Consider the following 12,144-nt stretch of genomic DNA (forward strand, 5'->3'; position numbering starts at 1 on the left):
ATCGAGAATTGTGTGCTGTGTTTTGCAAATTGAGTCAAAGGCTGAGAATTAGTGTATGGTTTTGCAGATTTGGTGTGTGCTTCTGCTGTTTTAAGTGTCAGCTTTCAGAAACTGTGTGACAAGGAATGATTTTGTGTGTCAGCAGTTGAAAAAAAACCCTTTAAAAATGGCATTAGTTGTATGTTTTCCGCAGTATCTGTCTCTGATGCGTTGTGTCTGTGTCTCAGGATTACCGGGAGGATGGCATGGATCTGGCCAGCGATTCCTCCAGTCGCTCCAGCTCCGAGTCCAACTCCAACAAGGTGACGCCCTGTTCTGAGTACAAGTCCTCTCCCAGTCTGGAGCTGGCCGGTCTGGAGGACTACGAGGAGGACGAGGACTACCAGCAGTACAAGAAGAGAGCGCTGCTGGACTGGGAGAGGGAGTACACAGACAACCAGCAGCAGCACTCCGGCTCGGTGAGCGTCAGAGCCTCCTCCGGACCCCAGCAGAGCGGCGAGAGCCAGACGTCCAGCAAACCCGGCCTCGGGAGCGCCGAGAACACAGAAGAATGTGTGGAGGACAGCCAGCTTCCAGCCATGGACTGGGCTGCTCTGGAGAGACACTTGGCGGGCCTACAGTTCAGAGAACAGCAGAACCACAACCACGGCCTGATCCGGACCAACTCCACCAGCGTGAGTCCACTCCTGTCCTGCATGCTTAGATCAGCATCCTCTGCTCTGCTTCAGTCTGCTTAGATGTGAAGTGTGGCAGTTTTTATGGATGCTTGAATACTTTCCAGTATGTAATGTCTGATAGGTGTGTTTAGGAAAACTCATTATATTTACAGCTTGGGTGCTGCTAGTGGAGCAAGAAGTGTGTCCCTGCAGCACAGAAGCAGTCATCAGTAGCACAGGTATATTTCTAGAAATAGACAACAATACATTGTATGGGTCACAATTATACATTTCTCTTTTATGACAAAAATCATTAGGATATTAAGTAAAGATCATGTTCCATGAAGATATTTAGTACATTTCTCACCTAAAATATATCAAAACTTAATTTTTGATTAGTAATATGCATTGCTAAGAACTTCATTTGGAAAACTTTAAAGATGATTTTCTCAATATTTAGATTTTTTTGCTCCCTCAGATTCCAGATTTTCAAATAGTTGTATCTCAGACAAATATTGTCCTCCTAACAAACCACACATCAATGGAGAGATTATTTATTCAGCTTCAGATGATGCATTAATCTCAGTTTTACAAAATTGACCCCTTTGACTGGTTTTGTGCTCCAGGGTCACATACTGTATGATGCACTTCTCTGCTTCTTTATTGATAGTTTTGGGGCAAAAAAGATGATATTTCGGTAACACTTTATTTTAAGGTGCCTTTGTTACATGTTGCATGTACATGTTAAAAAAAGACAACAGTTTTGAAATGTAAGTGATTGAAAAAAAACTGTACATTACTCAGTATTAAATGTATAATTACACTGTAACAAGGACACCTTTGAAACAATATTTCTACCAGTACTTCAGTCTGCATTGAGCAGTTTTTATAATCATATCCGGGTTATATTTCACTGAAAATAATTGTAATTTGCAGTATTTGGAGGTAAATGTGATGGTATTTGGAGGTTAATCATGATAGTAATGCTAGGTAATATTAATATAGTTTTGTATGTGGTTTTTGATTCTTGGTGCTCTCGTATCAGCGTGTCACACACTGTAAATGCTCATCTGCGGGTGTCATACAGCACATCAGTGTTGTGTTCTTCAGGTCTGGAGTGTGAGAGTTCATTCCACATCTTCTCAATGAGACACACTCCCTGTGTGTGTGTGTGTGTGTGTGTGTGTGTGTGTGTGTGTGTGTGTGTGTGTGTGTGTGTGTGTGTAGAGCTCAGCAGATGGCGCTGCTGTGATGTGTGCTGTTGTTAAGGATCAGCAAAATGTTTCACTGAGGTTGTGTGAAGTTCAGAGATGTGCAGATCATTCTGAGCATGAATGTGTGCTTTTAAATTGTTGATGTGCCCCTAATTAAAAACTTGAGTTATACTATAAGTTATACTTATAGTCATACTATAACACACACAACTTGAGTTATTTGTGTGTGTGTGTGTGTGTGTGTGTGTGTGTGTGTGTGTGAGAGAGAGAGAGAGGAGAGAGAGAAAGAGAGAGAGTGTGTGTTGAGTGTGTGTGTGTGTGTGTGTGTGGGTGTGTGTGTGTGTGTGTGTGTGTGTGTGTGTGTGTGTGTTGAGTGTTGAGTGTTTGTTTTTGTGACATATCAGGACACAACTTTGTATAATGTCATGGGTATGTCACTGGTATTACAAGGAGAGGGTGACTTATGAGGACATAACCCATGTCCCCATTTTTCAAAATGCTTATGTATTGTGTGAAAGTAAAAATGCACAAAGTTTCCTGGGTAGGGTTAGGTTGTATGGTTTGTGTAGGGCGATGAATATACAATTCGTACAGTGTAAAAACCATTACGCCTATGGGATGTCCCCCACTTTTCACAAAAACAAACATGTGTGTGTGTGTGTGTGTGTGTGTGTGTTTTTGTGTGTGTGTGTGTGTGTTGAGTGTTGAGTGTGTGTGTGTGTTGTGTGTGTGTGTGTGTGGTGTGTGTGTGCGTGCGTGCATGCGTGTGTGTGTGTGTGTGTGTGTTACATTCCAGTGTTCGTATGCTGTGTTGAGTGTGTGTGTGTGTGTGTGTGTGTGTGTGTGTTTGTGTGTGTGTGTGAGGAATGTATGTGTGGACACATGTTGGTGTCCTTCAGAGCGTGTGTAGTTGTCTTCATCTCTCCTGCTGATGATCTCTGCTGTGTTCACACTCATCCTGGACAGTACAGAGACCAGTAACAACACAGCATGACATCTGATATACTCGTCCAGTCCAGCTCTTTTATCCCTGTGTTGTCACCTCGTGAACAGCAGCACTAAGCTCCGGGTTCATATCTACTCCTCTCCTCCGGACCGGTGACAGAAGTGTCCAGGTTGACTGCAGTAGGTCAGTGTGAGGTCAGTCATCAGCTGTCTGTCTCACAGCACCTCACAGCTGCGGTTCAGAGTGAAGAGGAACAGCTCTGATCAGAGTAAAACACCTCATTCAGAACGGACTCAAACAGGAACATAAACCAGAGATCCTGGTGGAGTCTGTGAGCTCAGAGCGTCACATGATCATTCTGTGGTCAAACGCCCCACTTCTGCTTTTATTACACGCCGCACACAGGGGAACACGAGGGAAGCGCAGTCAGACGTGGCCAGCAAAATCACAAAAAAAGACAGGAAAAGAACTGTGTTTTGTAATATTTTCACTACCATTTCACTGTTAAAGTTAAACATTCATCATTTTGGATAAAACTAGCGCTCTTTGAAATCTGTTTTTTTACATAATTTTTTTTCTGGATTATGTTTTTCTTTTCTTTTCGTTCTTCTTGTTTCATGGTTCTGTTTTAATTGTTTAATTACCTTCAGAAAGCATGTCATGTGTTTAACATCTAATATAATTTTTTTCTAAGCATTATAATACTTTACAATAATAGGGTCTTTTTTAGATATTCTGGGTTGTTGGTTGTTGGTTTTTTTTTCTGAGTTTTTTTTTTTCTGAGTTAATTCAAATTTATTTTTTAAAAATGGTGGTAATTAAATAAAGGCATTAAAAAACATTTACAGTTTAATTAAACTTTGAACATGAAATCCAGTGAAAATGTACCAGTTCCCTTTATAACAGAGGCTTACTGTTTACATTAAAACATGGAAGAAAAATTGTGATGCTCCTTAAAAAATAGTAATAAATTCTGTTCTGATTATGTGAGTGTATGACATGAAACTGCACCACTCTTTCACACAGAACATGCAGACTTCATATTTCAACAGCAGTTTTTGTGCTTTAATGTTCACAATACAATAGTTTGATCATTTGATGAAGTAACAACACTACTTTTTATTCATTTCTCTAAAATTCAATTAACAGTCTGCCTTATACTGTAAATACCATTTTAATGGCTGGATTCTGTGATTCATATATTTTTTCCACATCGTGGAAATCCATACGGCCTTAGATAATGTTTTGGGGGTTTATGGATGTTTGGAGAAACCCTACAGTTTCATGGTTGACCACTAGTCTAACTTAAAGACTGACTTCATTTGTGATAGTTTTTTTCCCAGTTGATGACATCTCTGGAGCTGCCCAGAGGGAGATTTTGATCTGCAGACAGATCCTGTTCCTGAACATTATCTAAATAAACACAGCAGATCATCCAGACTGCTCTTGTGCTCCAGCACAGTCATCATGAGCTCTCACACACTTACAGAAGCTCATTAAACCTGCTACATAAGTGATCGACATAATACATGTGAGAAAACCACCTGAAAACCTTCTGGTTCTTGTGATGTAAATCAATTAGATCTTTCCAGCAGTACAGCAGATACTGACACAAAATCAAATAGATATGAGTCTGTGCTCTATATCTGCAGTAATGTGTCTCAGTGAGATGAGATGTAAATGATCCATCTCATATAATACAGTGATTGAGAGATGAAGAAATAAAGGCTCCTCAGAAGATGTCAGATGTTCTGGAGGCTTGTGAAGATCATTCCTCCGCTGAGGAACAGTGAAAGTAAAGCTTCTGGAAACAAACGCTCCTCAAAAGATCCTGATGATCAGATTTGAGACTCTAAAACATGATTGATGGAGAATCAAGTAAAGCTGAGCTGCTTCAGTCCAGTAAGAGTTCATCTGGAGATATTACTGCAGTTATTCTGACCTTTACTTGATCAAAATCACTCAAGATCTGACACCAGAAGCAGCAGCTGAAGCTGATTACACTAAAAGAGCTCTGACTGGATAAAACACTCTAAACTATCACTCAGAGACAGAAGACATGAGGAGATTGAGTGAGAAACAGGTTTAGCAGCAAAGTTTGATCATATTGATAATGTAGAGACTTAGACATGCACATATCAGATATGATACAGCAGCTTTACAGGATTCAGTATCACTCTTTTTTGTATCAATTTGTGAAAAACTTTGAAAGCATGTTACTGTATATGAATTAGATTTGACTGAATTTCTGTTTTTTATGAATTAGACAAACTGAGCTACCTCACTACAGTGACTGTTCGTCTTTTTGAAATCACCATTTCAGAACAAATACTTCAAGTACAGTACGTATTAAAAATAAATAGTCTTGTCGTTCCAAAGCGGTTCGAGTTTCTTTCTTCTGTCGAACACAAAAGAAGATATTCTGAAGAATGTTGGTTGTAACAAAACTTGCTGGTCTCCATTGACCTCCACTTGTTTGGTTACCAGCGTTCTGCTGCACATCTTCTTTTATGTGTCTAACAGTTTGATCTCGAGTGTGTGTGTGTCTGGACATGCCCTCACACACACACACTTATCAGTGCAGGATCCGTCTCGTCCTCGTCTCTGTGTGTGATCTGCTGTGAGCTCCGGCTCTGGACTGCTGGACTGAATGAGTGTGAATGTGAGGAGAGCGCTGGGCTCGTCTGCTCCGGTCACACAGGTAACTCATCACATGGGCTTGAGTTTAAGGACTGACGGCTTCTTTAGTGATCAGTGTTTCTGTTGGTTCTCACTGTGCTGTTGTGTGTGTGAGTGGAGCAGATGTGTGAATGATGTGAGGTTTGTCAGACGTGTCTGCTCTCGTTCCTCGATCAGTGTGTTCTGTTCAGAAGCACACACAGATTCAGCGTTTAGCATGTTCAACATTCACGCTGTCTTTTCACTCCAAAATCAAATGTTGTTTTGCATTGTAACAATATTTTTTATGACAGTATTTTCACACAAAATTCTCATCGCTTTAATGCAACAAGTCTTATGATCATTTCTGGTGTGTGTCCAGACGTTTCACTTTTTGATTAGCAATTTTCATTCTTAGTGCTGAATTTGAATACAGTTGCAATAGTGCAATATAGTCTTTTTAAAAATTATTTTATTATTATTTTTTTTTATAAAAGTATAAAATAATTACATTAAAAACACCTCAAAACATTAAAAACACATTAAATCTTTTTAATGTAAATCACTGTAAAGGCAGTAAATACAACCATAACAGAAATGCTTTACAATTTAAATAATCAAGTGTGTGTATAATCATTATTATTATTGTTATGCATTATAGTAATTAAAATCTTGGGGGGTTAAAGTTGAAAAATAATTTTTCATGAAAATAATTTAATAGTGTATAATCTGCTTTAATTTGCTTGATTGTCTTTGAACAGAGTATAATGTGTGGTGTTTTGTGAGTGTGAGCTGGCAGAGGTGTTTACAGCATCACTGAGTGCAACACACGCACACACACACACACACACACACACTGGTGATGTCATCAGGGCGAGCTGCCGATCGCAGCTTAGACAGCATGTGTTTGCTGTGGAAATGCATGACCTGCGGCAACACATTCAGCCTGTGTGTGTGTGTCCTGACTGGGTGGTGGAGTTGTGAATTGCAGGTTTGAGTCAGACTGAATTACAGGACACACACACAGAATTATGTGTTTATGTGATTATGTAGGGTGTGTGACGTTGGAAGGAAACACACACATGTTTAAGTGTTGTGTTGTGTGTGTGTGTGTGTGTGTGTGTGTGTGTGTGTGCTGCGGTCTGGTTTGGTATCTAAAAATAAAGTTCTTCCAGCATGAAACTCAAGCTGGCCACGTCCACACTGCAGTTACAAAGCCTTGACTCATTTACAGCAGTGATGACGACTGCCCTCCAACATTTACTACAAACTCACGTTAAACCTGCAGCCAGAACAGGACAGAATGAAAGGACTGGAGGCGTCCTCAGGGTTAAAACAGCTAAACTGTAAACCTGACTTGAAATAAAATAAATGTTATGAAATAAAATATTAAAAAATACATTTTATTCCAGCAAGTTGCCAAGGCAACATTTATCATTTAAATAAATATAAATACAAAATAATACTAACTATAACAACTAAAACTTGTAAACATGACAAAACACAAAATGATGAACTTCAAAAATTAAATGATGAAAAAGGAAAATATCAAAATAAAAACTGATTCAAAACATAATAAAAAAGCATGTCCAGTCAATACAATTCATTTTAACAATTTATTCATGTATTCATGTTAACAATAGTGCCCTGTGAAATGTTTTAATCTGTTTAGAAATGCTGTGTTGTCTATTTTAATGTTTGTGGATTCTGGGATTTATGGCTTAATAAATATGTATTATTAAAAATAATGGTAATCACATGAATGCACAAAACCTCTTTATTTGATCTTTTAAGATGTAATCAAATGAAAAATGAACATTTAATTTACTGTTAAATTAAAATGAACAAAAATATATTTCTGTCACAGTTTCTTCAAATTAAACTGAACTTTTTATTTTGGCAGTGTGTATGTGAGAATAGTTTTTCTCAGATGACAAGTTGTTGGTTAGGTGAAGATGATGATGAAGTTGAGACGCAGACGAGTGTCACACATGGTTCTGTGTGTGCAGTACAGCATGCAGATGTCAGACTGAAGTACATTTCATTCTCTACTGAAAGTCCACAGGTCTTAGGCTATAGAGGGCGACGTCAGCCGTCCCACACACACACACACACACACACACACACACACACACACACACACACACACACACACACACAGCGAGGTGTCTCTCTGCTGAAGAGGTTTTGACAGTGTTTCCTCATTATTTGCAGCTCTGTGGTTCTTGCCGTGCTGCTGTGAGTGTAGTTAAACATTCATGACGGAGCGCTGTGGAAATGTCACGCATCTAAAAGCGTCTCTTCGCTGCAGATCACAGAGAGAAAACACTACACATTCACATCCGAGAGAGCACTGAAACCAGACACAGAGATAGTCAGAAACACTTGTGAGCTCGCCTTTGTTCTGGAAACACTATCAGCCCTGAATGCATCCCAGAATACATTACGATTTCAGTTTCATTCAACAATAGGCATTAATCATTTTGTATTTCTAGTGTAAAAACATGTTTTTAGTTACATTTCCAACATAATCTAGATATACATCATTAGCCTGTTCTGAAATCACTCATTATGTGAAATAAGATGATGGTGATTGTTCTGCACCTACACACAGCAAACAACACTCACATGTCCTTCAGATGTTCAGATCTATTCATTCTGTCATCATTCAAACTGACAGCAGTGTTAAATATGATGTGTTGATCAGTTAAAGGAATCGTTTATCTAAAAATTAAAACTTGCTGATGTGGATGAGTGTGTTTCTTCATCAGGTTTGTAGAAATGTAGCACTGAATCAGTGTCTCAGCAATGGATGCTCTGCAGTGAATGGGTGCCGTCAGAATGAGAGTCCAAACAGCTGATAAAAACATCACAATAATCCACAAGTAATCCACAGCACTCCAGTCCATCAGTGAACATCTGGAGAAGACAAAAGATGAAACAAATCCGTCGACTAAAATACAAGTCTATAATCCATAATAACACTTCCTCCAGTGAAGAAGTGTTCTGGTCTGAATCAGGAGAGAAATCTGCACAGATCAAGCAGTGTGGCTGGATTTTGATGTGAAAGACAACAGGAGATCAACTTTTTCACTGAAGGAAGTGTTATTATGGATTATGGACTCGTATTTTAGATTAAAACGTCTTAATGATGGATTTGTTTCTTACAAACACGCAGGTGAACTATTCCTTTAAATCATATCTGCTGCTCAGATCTATATTTAGACTACTGTAACTGTTCACAGCTCAAGACTGTGCCATTATGGTGCCTTTATATAATGCAAACACACACACGCACATTCTGGAGCTTTTCCAGATCCTGCACTGAATCACAGGACACACGCATTCACACACTCACACACACACACACACACACACACACAGACACACACACACTCACACACACTGTGCTGCTTCCTGTCTGAATCCCGATCACGCACCCAAAGGCACATAATCTAGAGAGAGAGGAGCTGATTTTCCTCTGTCCTTTATGTCTCATGAAAGGGAGTTTTACCATCATTTAATGCCCAGAGAACAGTCAGATGAGCTGAGCGCTAATGCACTGTTCAGACAGGAAACAGGATATGATGTCATCACTGCTCCACCTTACTGGCCAGCTTCTCCTCTGAAACACTGCAGGTGATGCGCAGATCCATGTGCCTCATAGTCTCTGGGAATCTTGGGTTTTCTTGTGCAATGTTTCACGAGCTCATAGTTTTTCTGTAAAAAATTAGAGATGAGAGATGTCGCACCATACATTCATAAATTCTGAGATTACTTTCTTCTTACCTGGTGTCCATTTGTGTTACTGTTGTCATTGCTTCATTTGTTGAGTGATTGAGAAGTATCAGTACTAACACCCATAGATTAGACATAGAGTGATAGTGATAGATTATTATTGTGAGATTGAGGGTGTGTCTGATATGAAGGAGAGAGTTAATCTGGTTTATGTGAACTGAGGGCCAGATGGCACAGACAGATTAAACTCCTCCTGTTATCCTGCACCACTCCGAGAGAAAGACTCGCATCAGATACTGTGACACACCCTGTCCTAACAAAACACTATATAAATATGTGCAATTTATATATATATAAATATTAGGGCTGTCAGTCGATTAAAATTTTTAATCAAATTATGATTTAATTACATGATGTGTCGATTAATTTATTTAATTAATCACAAAATAAAGCTGTTTTGTCCACAAAAGATTATTTAAAGCTGGTTTTGTTTTAAATGAGAAAGTATCAGTTAGACATTACAAATTGTAGCTTTAGAAAGAACATTTTTAAAGGCGGGTTTGACTCACTCAACATAAAATATATTACACATAAACATTTATTAGCTATAACGTCATAACATAAACTATGGAGATATAAAAGAAGATAATTTGAGAACAACTCATACAAGTTTAAGTTTTAGTTTAGTTAGTTTAGGGGTTAGTTATAAGGATTGTTTTGTTCTGTTTATTTCTGTTTATTTGGGTGAGACTCCTGTTTTGTTTTACTTTTTGTGCTAAATTTAACATTTATTGGGAAGTCATGGCCTAATGGTTAGAGAGTTTGACTCCTAATCCTAAGGTTGTGGGTTCGAGTCTCGGGCCGGTAATACCACGACTGAGGTGTCCTTGAGCAAGACACTGAACCCCCAACTGTTCCCTGGGAGCCGCAGCATAAATGATACCCACTGCTCCGGGTGTGTGTTCACAGTGTGTGTGTGTTCACTGCTGTGTGTGTGCACTTTGGATGGGTTAAATGCAGAGCACCAATTCTGAGTATGGGTCACCATACTTGGCTGTATGTCACATAACTTTCACCTTCACTTTTTTATTTATACTCTTTCACAACATGACCAGTAAAAACCTCTAAACATACTACTTTTCAGTGTCATCTTTGGTCTGTATAACACCAAGTAACGGTTGTCTCACTTAAATGTTATGGTCATCCCCTGTTTAACATCAAGCACGGTAACATCCAACAAAAGAAGTGTTTGAAAGATCTCACGTTACCGCTGTTGAGGAAGCATGCAGGAGGTACGAGTAAACGAGGAACTGTCTTTAATCAAGGAAACATAGGAGATAATCCTCATAGGAGCTTGAGCCAACACCACGTTAGAGAACGAGTAGACCTGAACAAACACAACTGAACAGACTAGGACTTTTTAAACACAGGGCAATCAGGGGAACCCAGGTGACATCAATGGAACATAATCAAATAAAATTAGGACAGGAACATTTAAGGACAAACAGGAAAAAACGGGGCAAAACATAACAAAACAGGTCTCCGTAATCCTGACATAATGCCCCCTCCTGGAAGGGGGCGCCGTAGAACAACTGGGGAGGGGGGCAAGGGTGGGTACTAGGGATTGAGGAGTGTTCCGGAGGAGGATGGACAGACAGAATCCAGGTAGGTGACGATGGAGGGAGGAGGCAAGGAGGAAACAGGAGAACTTGGAGCAGGAGGAGCACAGCAGGACCCAGGCCACCCAGCCATGATGACGACCCACGGTGGAGCCGATGGAGGGAAGAGCCATGGTGGTGGAGCAGTGGCAGATCGGTGGCAGAGGAGCCCGAGGTGGAGACAGAGAGCCAGCGAGCCAGGGGGATGCCGAGGACCTGGGGGGACAAGGTGGAGGAGAGGGATGTGTCTGGAGTGAGTGACTGCGATGACGGGTTGATGCCCGATAGGACGAGGGAGCCCGGTGAAGCTGGTGGATCGACGGTTGACGGTGGAGGCGAGGGAGCTAGGAGCCGAGGTGGAGCCGTTGACGAGGGAGGGCCGAGGTGGAGTCCGGGCCTCGGAGGCTGAGGGCAGAGGTCGAGGGATTCTCCAGCCATAGCAATGCTGGAGACCCACGGAGCTCACACTGTAATGATGGTGGGCTGAGGGCGAACAGAGGGGCTGCCAGACGACAGCGGTTGGAGGAGGCAGAAGCGGGCGGGTGGGTGGGTTTTTTTCATGAGCCTCAAGGCTCTCAAGGCTGCCCTCTGGGATCAGAACCCACTCCTGGTTGAACTTGGAAATGGGAGCCCCCTCAGGGTTGGACTACACCAGCAGGAACCAAGGAGAGCCCCCTCAGGGTTGGACTACACCAGGGGAGGCAGCATGTCGACTTTCCCTTCTAAGATGCATTCTGTGTGGCAAAAACTGTTCCAGTCGCTTCATATAACCCAGATTGCACGTCTGATGGCAGATGGAGTATTCTGACTACGACTTTCATACATTTTTTATAGATCTTGACAGTGTAACTGGCTTGGCAGTCTATGGGACAGTCACAGGCCTCCCAGGTTTCATCTACAAATATCTTAAAATTGTGTTCTGAAGGCGAACAAAGCTTTTAGGGTGCTTTCACACTTGCCTCATTTAGTTCGGTTGAATCGTACCAGAGTTTGTTTCCCCCTCTGGTGCGGTTCGTTTGGGCAGGTGTGAAAGCAGCAATCACACTCGGGTGCACAACACAGGCGGGACAAAAACAAAGCGTACCGAGACCTGCTAGAAGAGGTGGTCTCGGTACGCTTTCAAACGAACTCTGGAGCGGTTCGTTTGTGGTGAGAACGTGATCCGACCTCGAACAGTCCCAACTGCAAAAGGTACTGATCATTTTTGGACTAAACCAGCTGCCGTAGTCAGCTGCGCTGTGCATTATGGGGGTATGGAGGAAGTGTTTGGTTGA

The sequence above is a fragment of the Cyprinus carpio genome, chromosome B15 (assembly GCF_018340385.1).
Source record: "Cyprinus carpio isolate SPL01 chromosome B15, ASM1834038v1, whole genome shotgun sequence".
Classification (NCBI taxonomy): Eukaryota; Metazoa; Chordata; class Actinopteri; order Cypriniformes; family Cyprinidae; genus Cyprinus; species Cyprinus carpio.